We start from the raw sequence: 12,104 nt of genomic DNA on the forward strand, positions 1-12,104 counted from the left end.
GAAGATATTTTTATCAATGATGACAAGTCCTGGGTATGATAATGCTTCAGAAAGTTTCTTACAAACCTTAGCCTGTAACTTGTTTCAAAAGAAATGGCTCCAAGCAAAAGAAACAATTATTATTAAATTATTATTAGAAATTAACTGTGTGTTCAGAAACTGTAAGAACTTTATAAACATTAAATCATTCAATTATTGTAAGAATATGTTAACTTAGTGATATCACCTTATTCATTTAGATGCAAATAATTTTAGAGAGGATTGATACTTGTTTAAGCTTATACAACTAGCAAATAGCTAAGCAAAGACAGGAAGTTGATTTAACTACTTCTTAATGCTTCTGACAATATACAGCTGGCCCTTGAACAACACTTTTGAATGGCATAAGTTTACTTATATGCTTTTTTTTCAACAATTATATTGGAAATATTTTTGAGATTGTGACAATTTGAAAAAACTATAAATTGCATAGACTAGAAATATTTTAAAAATTAACAGAAAGTTAGATACGGCATGAATGCACAAAGTGTAGGTAGACAGTAGTTTATTTTATAATTTACTACCATAAAATATACACAAATCTATAATAAAAAGTTCAAATTTGTCAAAACTGACACACTAACACTTACAGATTGTACATAGCACTGTTCACAGGTAATAGAAATACAAATACAAAGATTAAGTATTAAATAACAATTGCATAACATTAGCAGTAGTTCATATTGTACCACTGTTACTTCTGTATTCACCTTCTATTGCTATTGCAGTGAGATTAACTGTTGTGAGTATCTACTTAAAGTGTCCTGTGATGCTAATAATCTCTCTGTCAGCAGTTCATCTTTCTAATAAATTGAATATGGTGGTAAAAGGAAAAAAAGATCTCTTATGGTTCTTGCATCCTGTTTAGTGCAATATCAAAAACCCTGAATAATACCATAGGACCCATATGAATTGCCACTAGTGATGCTGGATGTGCTTTTAAAAAGCAGAGAAAAGTCACAACATTACAGGAAAATGTTGAGTTGCTTAATATGTATCATAGAGGTCTGTATTTGCAGTTTCCAATAATTTCAAGACAAATGAATTCAGTTAAAGGTTATTGCAAAAAAAATAAATGAATAAAATTTATGAAGCTATCACTGCAACTACCCCCGCAGGAGCTAAAACCTTGCACTTTTTGTGAAATACCTTTTTATATTGTATTGAAAATGCATATTTTATGCAGGTGCAGGATTGTTATAAGAAAGATATAACTATGGAGTGTAATATGATCTGCGTAAAAGCTAAGTTAATATAATAAAGAAAAAAAAAGGGAGAAGTATCTTAAAAGTTGTGGAATTCCATTCCAGCAAACGATGGTTTGATAATTTTAGAAAGAAGTTTGGCTTTAAAAATATCAAGATAATGGAAAAACAGCTTCACCTAACCAAGAGTCAGCAGATATGTTCCCCAAATATCATTAAGAAAATCACTTAACAGGAGGCTGAGGCAGGAGAATTGCCTGAACCCAGGAGGCGGAGGTTGCAGTGAGCCGAGATCACACCATTGCACTCCAGCCTGGGTAACGAGAGCGAAACTCCATCTCAAAAAAAAAAAAAAAAAAAAAAAATCACTTAAAAAAACAAAAGGATTATCTGCCTGGATGGTTTTTGAATACAGGTGAAAGTGCTCTATTCTGAAAAAACAAAACAAACAACAACAACAACAACAAACCACTAAGGATATTTATTAGTAAGGAAGAGAAGTTTGTACCAAAATTTAAGGCAGGAATAGCAAAGCTAACTCTACTATTTTGTACAAATGCAGTTGGATGATCAGGACTGCCCTTATAGTTAAACATGCTAACCCTTGAGCCTTGAAGTGCTCCACCTGCTGCCGGTGTTTTGGATGTACAACAAGATGACCTGGACAGGGAGAACTCTTCTTCTGTATTGGTTCCATCAATGCTTTGTCCCTGATGTCAGAGAAAAACCTTGCCAGTGGGAAATTGCTTTTTAAAGTTCTTTTGATATTGGACAATGCCCCTGGCCAGCCAAACCCTCTGTGGCCACCTTTCACATCAAAGGTGTCAAAACGGTCCACTTGTCCCCAAACACATGCTTTTCACTAAGCCTCTAAATCCAGGAGTCAGGAGGACCAGTGATATTCTATGAAAAGGATTATCAATGCTTTGCAAGAGAACTGCAACAGGGAGAACATCATGAAAGTCTTGAAGGTCATTGAAAATGCCATTGTTATAGAAAAAGCCATGGAAGTCATCAAGCGTGAAACAAGTTCTTGATGTCGAAAACTGTATCCAGACGTTGCGTATAAATTCACAGTATTTATGACAGATCCAATAAAGAAAATCATTAAAGAAATTGTGGATATGGGAAAAATGATGGGTAGGGGTGAAGAGTTTCAAGGTATGAATATTGGGAAAATACAAGATGTGATAGACACCATACCAAAGGAATTAACAGAAGACAACTTGGTGGGGATTGCTTGAGTGCTTGTGAACCAATGCCAGATGAAAAGGAAGACGACTTAGAATAAGCAGTGCCAGAAAATAAGCAGACATTAGACAACCCAGCAAAAGGGCTCTGGTTAAGCAAGACTGATTTTGGCTTCTTTTATGACATAAACTCTTCTATGATAGGGGCACCCAAAGTAAAGCAGGTTGTGGAACAGGAATTGGTACTATATACAAACAATTTAAGAGAAATTAAATAGAAAAACAGACAGAAATTACAAAGTATTTCTATGAAGTTGCACCAAGTAACTTATAAGTATACCCAAATCTCCTGCCTCCACTTCCATCCTTCACCTCTTACACCTCTGCCACCCCTGCCTGAGCCAGCAAGATTAACCCCTCCTCTTTCTCCCTCTCCTCAGCTTACACAAAGTAAAGATAACAAAGTAGACTTTTGTGATGATCAATGTTTACTTAATAAATAGTAAATATACTTTCTCTTTCTCATAATTATTAATAGCATATTCTTTTCTCTAGCATACTTTATTATAAGAACACAGCATATAATACAGATAAAATACAAAATATGTGTTAATCAACTGTTTACATTCTCTGTAAGTCTTCTGATCAATAGCAGGCTACTAGCAGTTATGCCTCTGGAGCCAAGATAGATGTGCAGGCAGTTGGAACCTCTAATCCCCATATTCAAGAGTCAACTATAATTTTAAAATCCCACTTTTCGATCAAATGCGATGCTGAAGCCTGTTGCCCTTTTATTACTCTCGTAATCTCATTAAGAATAGATGTTTCCTCATCTACCATTAACTTCACACTTATTTGTACTAAGAAGAATTCATACCCATTACCAATTGCTTTGCTTTCACACAGACACTATTTTGCAGCTGGATAGCCCTTTAGCAGGTATGTGTTCCCCTGTGGTCTTTGTACAGGTCTTGTTGTACATTCATGTACTTTCTATTTTTGGATGTTTATTTTTCCATAGGGCACTTTGTGCTTTGTTTGGTCTGTTTGGAGATAATTGAAATCAGTAAGAAAAGCAGTGGCTGCAAGAAGTCGAATTTGCTCACTGATGGCTAGAAAAGTTTCCTGGGAATTTATAATAATCTCTATCTTTCTCCTTCTATTCAACTCAATTTGTAGAAGAAACAAGCATTTTCAGGACAATCTCTGATGAGTAGCATCTAAAGAAAAACAAAGCAGTCATTTAATTTTCATCAGTGTTATATTTTCTATGCTAAATTAAAATGTAAACTGAATAATAACATTTTTAGTATTGTTAATTATATCATTTTTTTCCCAAGTGACTTTTGTGTTATAAAGATTGTTCTTTAGTCATGTAAGATACATACAGAGTATAAAGAATGGAAATTATTTTGGAGTAAACATTCCCTTGCCTAGTACATTATATACCTTAAACTTGAAAAAAAAACCTCTATGGGTTTCTATTGCTCGCATTACAATAGATTTAATAGTAGGGCTGAAAGCATTCTTGTAGTTTCGTAATAGCAGTGGAGTCAATCTCCTCATTTGAAACATATGAAAGAGGCAGCAGCATTATCAAAACACCCAGGATGTGAGGAGAATATCACAAAGTTACTTGTCGAGCTTGTTAGGTTTATATTCAAGTTTTCAGATGGCTCTAAGCTACTGCCAAGGAGTTTTAGATGAATACAAAAGCAGTAAAAGGAGCAAGGTGTTGCGGGAAGCCACCCTGAACGCTATTAGAGAAGACATGAATATTATTTCTGGGAGAGTGAATGTAACAATTTTAAATCACTAACTTTGAAGGTGACTCATATTTAGGTTTCCTGATTAGCAAAATATTTTAGTAAATGAGAATCTTTTTATAAGGCACTGCGGCTTAAACTTCTCCTGTAATTAGAATAAACATAGTTCACTTTGCTCTATATGAGTTTAAACATTAGTTTATTTATTTGTTCCAAATGTGCTAGGCACTGTTCTAGCAACTGAGATACAGTGGTGAACAGGACAGAGAAAATACTAATCACATAAAATTTACTTTCTATCTAACTTACAGTTAAAGATTTACAAGCCATCTCTAAGAACTTTTAAAGACCAGAATACTGTGCATTATTTTATTCCTGAAATCATATGGGAAAAGCATGTATCTGTGGAAAATTCAAATAAATTACAAAGCAATGGGATAGTATAAAAAAAGTCTTATTGTTTATTAGACATTATAGAAAACATCATAGTATGTTTTGAGATGAGGGTTAACATCAGTATTTGCCAGAGAAGCTCTGCATAAGAGATTGAAAATTCTGTTATTTTGAATTGTGATTGCATTCCAAGAATAACTAGCATCATAAAACATGTTGTTAAGAGAGATGGCTATCTGTTAAGACAAATGCTTTTATCCTTACTGCAACAGCCGAGAGTAACTATGAAAAGATAAAAATAATCTGGGACATAAATTTTGATTTTTTTTTTCTAATTTGAAATCACTACTTACTTGAAAGCAGACTGAACTTTAATCATTTTATTATTAATATTTGATTAATCTTTCTCTTTGTAAAGAATAATGTGTGTCTTTCTGTACCCATATAAAAACATAATTACAATTCTGGCAAAATAACCCTTTGAAGTAACCTTTTCTCAGCTGGTAGATATATGTTGTTGACTAAAATCATGAAACAGATATCTGGTGAGAATTTGAAGAATCCGGCTTAGGGCTTTTTTATCTAATGTCAAGAAAACTTTATAATTATTTTCTCTCTTTAAAAAATGAACAATATTGATGTTACAAGATCAACATTATTTCTTGTGTTTGGATCAACCAGAATTCCTTTTAAGTTGAAACTTTCATTGTGCAATATGATATACAACTTAGAGTCAGAAGTATATTAAAATACCAAATGTTGCCAAGAAAAATTATTTTGTATTTTGTTCTTTTCATATTGATGATTCTTTGTTACACTTGTAACTTTTACCAACTCCCGTCCCCTCACCAAATACTTTTTATTTTTCTTAGACACCCAGGCTGGAGTGTAGTGGTGCGATCTCTGCTTACTGCAGCTCTGCCTCCGGGTTCAAGGGATTCCAGCCTCCCTAGTAGCTGAAATGACAAGCACACAACACCACACCCAGTTAATTTATGTATTTTTAGTAGAGGCAGAGTTTCAACATGTTGGCCAGGCTGTTCTCAAACTCCTGATCTCAAGTGATCTGCCTACCTCAGCCTCTCAAAGTGCTGGGATCACAGTGGTGGGACCTTTTGCCTCTTTCTTAACTGATAATGACTTTCTGATTTCTCATACATTTTATCATAGATAATGTATTTTGCAAATAGTTAAGCCAATTTGACTACAACTTACATGAAAAAATAGTTCAGGTTTAAGCCTATTGCCTTACCATAATTATTTAAGAATTTGTACTCTTAGAACTAATGCTTTTGCATAGTTGTGCCCACCCACCTAAATCTCCCTACATGTACCTTATACTTAGGTGATATTTTTGACATACCTTATATCTAAAAATATCAAATATATTTTTACAAGAAAGTAGAGTGGGAAGGAGTCTATGATGAATATAATGTATTGACAGGTTATTACTAAGTTAAATAAAAGCTCAAAAGTTACAAGTCCTTGCTCTTTTTATTATCTTTTGTGACTTAAATAGATTTTGGTGAATTTTAAATTTTATTTGTTTAGTTTCAAAAAAAAAGGCAAATAAACAACTGCAAAGCAGTAAAACAAGCCATTTATTTGGGTCTTAGAAATTGCAATTTGGGAGACACAGATTCATCAACAAGCCAAATTGTGTTCTGAAGACAGAGAGAGGAAGAGGGGTTTTTAAAAGGAAGCTAAGGGTGATTACAGAAGTTGTTTTGAAAGAATTATCATTAGTGGAAGCGACTGGCTTAGAATAGAAGTTCATAGCTCATTAGTTGTTGCTGTTCAGGAGTTGCACTGCTGGCAAGATTCAATTTTTTCAAGAACGTTGTGAGTGTGGCTATTTGGCCCAATTCAAAAGTTTAAGAGAAGTTCCTTGGGTTTTTGTTTTGTTTTTGTTTTTTAAGGATGTAGGTCATGTTCATTTCAGAAATCTGAACCCGAGTGACACAATTTTGTATATGACATTTCACAATACTAAGAAATAGTATGGAAAAGTGGCTCAGCAATTATCGTGTTAGCCATGTAGCTCTGGAACTACTGTGATCCATTCATTCAGAAGTTATTTAAAATATAAAGGTAATATATAATCTAGACACTAAGAACACAAAGATAAATAAGATTAGCCCTTAATTTCTAAAATCACAGAGTCTAACATGGAGTACAAATAAATAATTGAAATATTATACAAAATTGCTACCAGTATGTGAGTAATGTATGGATATGATAGTTTTCCCTATGCTTCAGATGGGGAACGTACCATACGATTTTGACATTAAAGAAAAGCTTCAGTTTACTGTGAAGAGAGAAAATAGATGACCAACCCAAGCATCAGAAATAACATTAACAGAGGTACTGATGTGGAATACAGAATCCTAAGTGCATGTTCAGTAACGGAAGCTGAGTTTTGCAAACGTGGAATGGCTTTGTATGATATGCTGATTTATTTAAACTTTGAAAATAAAATGCCAACTTGATAGAATTAGGGTGTCTGGAGAGAAAGTTGGGACATTGAACAACAAAATGCAATGTAGACTGATACTGGCAAAATGTAAACCTGGAATAAATTTCCCATACATACAAATGTATTTAAATATTTATAAATAATACTAACCATCACAGCCCAAACACTAATATTTTTGTTATGTAAAATTAAATACATAGATTTTTATGTGTTTTCCAAGTTAGGTTTTTACTATCCGAGAAATAATATGTGGCAGTATATTTATCAATTGGAACAAAACTTATTGGGATTTTCTATAAATTTAAAAAAATAGAGTAAAATTACTTCCTCTCAGAGGAAAAAAATTACAAAAATAAGTAAAAGGAGCAAGCAGAGGATACCCTAACATTGCCCTAAAGGTGACAGACACAGCCTTTAACATAAACTTTGGAAAGTACTATGCATAGATAGACTTCATTGTTCCTTGCCCTTCCACATTTCCAAATAAAGAAAAAGGGGAGACCCTGCAAACAATTTAAAGGCATATCTTATTAACTTGCTAAAAATAACTAAATCATCCTATGAAAATCAGAGAAGAGTAACAAGTTATCTAAGATAAAGAAAAACAAACTAATCTTGTTTTTTTTTTTTTTGCTTTTTCTTCATAAAACATTTAATGCCAGAAAAGAGTGAATGGATTTCTGCAGTATATTGAGAAAAAAAGAGTCTTGAATGTGCAATAGATTAGATATATTTCACCCATACAGTCTTCTAAAAAGAAAATTCTTAATGTTTTTCAACTTAACATTATCTCAGCTACCCAAATAACAACTCGAAATCAACATATCTGAAATGGTGAAGCCATGGTATAAAATTGTGGCAGTGAGAACTGGATTTATTAAAATACAGCACGAAGGGGATAAACATTTTGAGGGTAATATATTTAAATAACAAAAAAATAATAATAAGTGGCATATAATGTCTTAGTACAAACTATTTTTAAACATATAATATTCTTTATTCTACGTCAGTGCCTCTGTAAATGTTACTTCTAATGCCTGGGTGGGTCATCTTTCTTCTCTCCTCACAGTGAACTAAAACTTTTCTCCAATGTTCAAATCACTTGTCATGTTTCCCATCTAAAACATAGAAAAGATGTTTCACCCACATATACCTTACATATAAGGAAGGAAGGTATAGTAAAATGAAATGAAATAGTACTTTATTCTAAAAATAGTACATTAAAACTAGAGGCTTGTTATGTTAATTAAATTTGTAACAGTAATAGTACAGACACTAAAATTATCTATATTTTTCAGATTTCGGGTTAACAATGACAAACAAAATGACAAAAAAGTATACAGAAAGATCTACAAGGCAAGAGAATCAGTATATATATTGGAATTCCATATTCAGTTAGGATCTAGAAAAGATCTAGGTCTCCTAAGAGACAATTTCTGAACCTACTGAAGCATGCTAAATAAGCTGCAAAAATTGTAGTGGTTTTTTTGTTGTTGTTGTTGGTGGTGATGGTGTGATGTGTTTATTTGTTTTGAAACAGATGGTTACTTATCTCATGGGCAGAGAAGACTCCTGATTGCAATGGGTCCCTCTCAAAATCACAGAAATCTCTTTCATCAGTCTAGTAGTAATTTATTTGAATAATCTTTCATTATAAGAAACAAACAAAAAACAGTAGACAGCTGAAAATATATGAAATCTAAATGAATAAAATTTCAGAAAGTGACAAACCCTTCACAGGAGAGAAGAAAGAGACCCATGTTCACTCTTCATTCCTAGAGAAGCCGCAGCATAAGGGAAAGACATTATATATGAAATAAGAAACAACATTCCAACTTTTATCTTATGGTGGATATTTTCTGTTTGTTATGAAAAATAATTTTCAGCACAAATAAAAAGCTTCAAGAAATCTGCAAGTATCTTCTTTTTTTTTTTTTTTTTTTTTTAATTTTTTATTGGATCATAGGTTTTGGGGTACATGAGCAGAGCATGCAAGACAGTTGCGTAGGTACACACGTGGCAGTGTGCTTTCTTTTCTTCTCCCCTTCACCCACATTTGGCTTTTCTCCCCAGGCTATCCCTCCCCACCTCCCCCTCCCACTGGCCCTCCCCTTTTCCCCCCAATAGACCCCAGTGTTTAGTACTCCCCTTTCTGTGTCCATGTGTTCTCATTTTTCATCACCCACCTATGAGTGAGAATATGCGGTGTTTCATTTTCTGTTCTTGTGTCAGTTTGCTGAGGATGATGTTCTCCAGATTCATCCATGTCCCTACAAACGACACAAACTCATCATTTCTGATTGCTGCATAATATTCCATGGTGTATATGTGCCACATTTTTCCAATCCAGTCTATTATCAATGGGCATTTGGGTTGATTCCAGGTCTTTGCTATTGTAAACAGTGCTGCAATGAACATTCGTATACATGTGTCCTTATAGTAGAACGATTTATAGTCTTTTGGATATATACCCAGTAATGGGATTGCTGGGTCAAGTGGAATTTCTATTTCTAAGGCCTTGAGGAATCGCCACACCGTCTTCCACAATGGTTGAACTAATTTACACTCCCACCAACAGTGTAAAAGTGTTCCTTTTTCTCCACATCCTCTCCAGCATCTGTTGTCTCCAGATTTTTTAATGATCGCCATTCTAACTGGCGTGAGATGGTATCTCAATGTGGTTTTGATTTGCATCTCTCTGATGATCAGTGACGATGAGCATTTTTTCATATGATTGTTGGCCTCATATATGTCTTCTTTCGTAAAGTATCTGTTCATATCCTTTGCCCACTTTTGAATGGGCTTGTTTGTTTTTTTCCTGTAAATCTGTTTGAGTTCTTTGTAAATTCTGGATATCAGCCCTTTGTCAGATGGGTAAACTGCAAAAATTTTTTCCCGTTCTGTTGGTTGCCGATCCACTCTAGTGACTGTTTCTTTTGCCGTGCAGAAGCTGTGGAGTTTCATTAGGTCCCATTTGTCTATTTTGGCTTTTGTTGCCAATGCTTTTGGTGTTTTGTTCATGAAGTCCTTGCCTACTCCTATGTCCTGGATAGTTTTGCCTAGATTTTCTTCTAGGGTTTTTATGGTGCCAGGTCTTATGTTTAAGTCTTTAATCCATCTGGAGTTAATTTTAGTGTAAGGTGTCAGGAAGGGGTCCAGTTTCTGCTTTCTGCACATGGCTAGCCAGTTTTCCCAACACCATTTGTTAAACATGGAATCCGTTCCCCATTGCTTGTTTTTGTGAGTTTTATCAAAGATTGTATAGTTGTATGTATGTTGTGTTGCCTCCGGTGCCTCTGTTTTGTTCCATTTGTCTATATCTCTGTTTTGGTACCAGTACCATGCTGTTTTGATTACTGTAGCCTTGTAGTATAGTTTGAAATCCAGTAGTGTGATGCCCCCAGCTGTGTTCTTTTTGCTTAGAATTGACTTGGCTATGCGGGCTCTCTTTTGGTTCCATATGAAGTTCATGGTGGTTTTTTCCAGTTCTGTGAAGAAAGTCAATGGTAGCTTGATGGGGATAGCGTTGATTCTGTAAATTACTTTGGGCAGTATAGCCATTTTCACGATGTTAATTCTTCCTAACCATGAACATGGAATGTTTCTCCATCTGTTTGTGTCCTCTCTGATTTCGTTGAGCAGTGGTTTGTAGTTCTCCTTGAAGAGGTCTCTTACGTTCCTTGTGAGTTGTATTCCAAGGTATTTTATTCTTTTTGTAGCAATTGCGAATGGCAGTTTGCTCTGGATTTGGCTTTCTTTAAGTCTGTTATTGGTGTAGACAAATGCTTGTGATTTTTGCACATTGATTTTATATCCTGAGACTTTGCTGAAGTTGCTTATCAGTTTCAGGAGTTTTTGGGCTGAGGCAATGGTGTCTTCTAGGTATACTATCATGTCGTCTGCAAATAGAGACAATTTGGCTTCCACCTTTCCTATTTGAATACACTTTATTTCTTTTTCTTGCCTGATTGTTCTGGCTAGAACTTCCAGTACTATATTGAATAGGAGTGGTGAAAGAGGGCATCCTTGTCTAGTGCCAGATTTCAAAGTGAATGCTCCCAGTTTTTGCCCATTCAGTATGATATTGGCTGTTGGTTTGTCATAAATAGCTTTTATTACTTTGAGATACGTTCCATCGATACCGAGTTTATTGAGGGTTTTTAGCATAACGGGCTGTTGAATTTTGTCAAATGCCTTCTCTGCATCAATTGAGATAATCATGTGGTTTTTGTTTTTGGTTCTGTTTATGTGATGAATTACATTTATAGACTTGCGTATGTTGAACCAGCCTTGCATCCCCGGGATGAATCCTACTTGATCATGATGAATAAGTTTTTTGATTTGCTGTTGCAATCGGCTTGCCAATATTTTATTGAAGATTTTTGCATCTATGTTCATCACGGATATTGACCTGAAGTTTTCTTTTCTTGTTGGGTCTTTGCCGGGTTTTGGTATCAGAATGATGTTGGTCTCATAAAATGATCTGGGAAGGATTCCCTCTTTTTGGATTGTTTGAAATAGTTTTAGAAGGAATGGTGCCAGCTCTTCCTTGTGTGTCTGGTAGAATTCGGCTGTGAACCCGTCTGGACCTGGGCTTTTTTTGTGTGGTAGGCTCTTAATTGCTGCCTCAACTTCAGACCTTGTTATTGGTCTATTCATAGTTTCAGCTTCCTCCTGGTTTAGGCTTGGGAGGACACAGGAACCCAGGAATTTGTCCATTTCTTCCAGGTTTACTAGTTTATGCGCATAGAGTTGTTTGTAATATTCTCTGATGATGGTTTGAATTTCTGTGGAATCTGTGGTGATTTCCCCTTTATCATTTTTTATTGCATCTATTTGGTTGTTCTCTCTTTTATTTTTAATCAATCTGGCTAGTGATCTGTCTATTTTGTTGATCTTTTCAAAAAACCAGCTCTTGGATTTATTGATTTTTTGAAGGGTTTTTCGTGTCTCAATCTCCTTCAGCTCAGCTCTGATCCTAGTTATTTCTTGTCTTCTGCTGGGTTTTGAGTTTTTTTGGTCTTGGTCCTCTAGC

At 34.7% G+C, this 12,104-nt stretch overlaps 1 long non-coding RNA gene across 1 annotated transcript in view; it reads right to left on the reverse strand.

Annotated features, from left to right (window-relative positions):
- Positions 1–4,556: 4,556 nt before the first annotated feature.
- The window catches only part of LOC144579100 (uncharacterized), a 45,799-nt gene continuing 38,251 nt past the window's right edge, over positions 4,557–12,104 (reverse strand). The window contains exon 3 of the long non-coding RNA XR_013525986.1: positions 4,557–5,549. This is a non-coding gene — a long non-coding RNA (uncharacterized LOC144579100). The remainder of the gene's footprint in view (positions 5,550–12,104) is intronic.

The sequence above is a fragment of the Callithrix jacchus genome, chromosome 13 (genome assembly GCF_049354715.1).
Source record: "Callithrix jacchus isolate 240 chromosome 13, calJac240_pri, whole genome shotgun sequence".
Classification (NCBI taxonomy): domain Eukaryota; kingdom Metazoa; phylum Chordata; class Mammalia; order Primates; family Cebidae; genus Callithrix; species Callithrix jacchus.